This window comes from Calidris pugnax, unplaced genomic scaffold, assembly GCF_001431845.1.
Source record: "Calidris pugnax isolate Ruff unplaced genomic scaffold, ASM143184v1 scaffold54, whole genome shotgun sequence".
NCBI classification, from domain to species: Eukaryota; Metazoa; Chordata; class Aves; order Charadriiformes; family Scolopacidae; genus Calidris; species Calidris pugnax.
Window position 1 is genome coordinate 2108605 of NW_015090864.1, and position 1289 is coordinate 2109893.

Sequence of the window (1289 nt, forward strand, 5' to 3'; positions counted from 1 at the left end):
GAGTTGGGGGGTCGGGAGCGGGTCCAGAGAAGGGCAACGGAGCTGGTGAGGGGTTTGGAGAGTGAGTATGTGGAGCGGTTGGGGGTCTTCAGCCTGGAGAAGAGGATGCTGAGGGGAGACCTGAAAGGAGGGTGTAGAGAGGTGGGGGTTGGTCTCGAGGTACCTCACCAGTACGCGAGGTGAGGCCTCACCAGTGCCCAGTACAGGGGGACAATCACCTCTCGGGCCCTACTCCCCACACTGTTCCTGACACAGGCCAGGATGCTGGTGGCCTCCTTGGCCACCTGGGCACACTGCTGGCTCCTGTGCAGCCGACAGTCGACCCCCAGGTCCTTTTCCGCCAGGCAGCTCCAGCCATTCTTCCCCCAGTCTGGAGCACTGCAGGGGGTTGGTGTGACCCAAGGGCAGGACCCGGCACCTTGCCTTTTTGAACCTCATCCCATTGGCCTTGGCCCATTCATCCAGCCTGTCCACCCTCCAGCAGATGAACACTGCCACCCAACTTGGTGTCGTCTGTGAACTTACTGAGGGTGCACTCGATGCCGTCATCTAGATCACTGATAAAACTGTATAAGAGAACCGATCCCAGTACCGAGCCCTGGGGGGACACTACTCATGACTGGGCATGAGCTGGATTTAACTCCATTCAGCATCACTCTCTGGGCCCCTCCCTCCATCCAGGGAGGTCCCAGTTAATTTTTCTCCAGTTCTGGGGAAGATGGGGGTCACCCCGCATCGCTGCCAACCATCCCCCAAAACAGCTTTTAAATAATTCAGTGACCCTTAAAAAAAAATAATAAAAATAAAATAAAAAATAGACATTAATTAAGCACCCGCGGCAAGAGCTTTGCGACGGGAAAAGTGACCGGATCGCCTTTTATTGCTGCCTAAAAGCAGAGTTTCTCTCCCTAATTCCCCTCAAAGCGCCCCGCAGAGTGGCAGGGGCTGCGTGTCCCCCCCTAAACCCCCCGCGGGGGATGTTCGCGAGTGGGAGGAGGATGCCCTGGTCCCCCCCCGTCCCCCCCCTCTCCAGCCCCGCATCCCGCCTGCTCCAGCCCCAAACTGCGTTTTTCAGCCGCCGCCGGCCGCGGGCTGAAAGGCACGTCTCGCCGGGGCTAATTAGCTTCAGGAGGAGTAATTAGCTCAGGGCTAATTGGAAGGTCGAACGGGGGTATTCTCCCAGCCCTGCTGATGCTGCTGGCCGGGGGGGTGCTCAGCTGTGCCGGTGGGGTCCTGAGCATCGTGGCCGGGAGGAGTTGGGGACCGAGTTAGGAGCCCCCCCCAAAAAG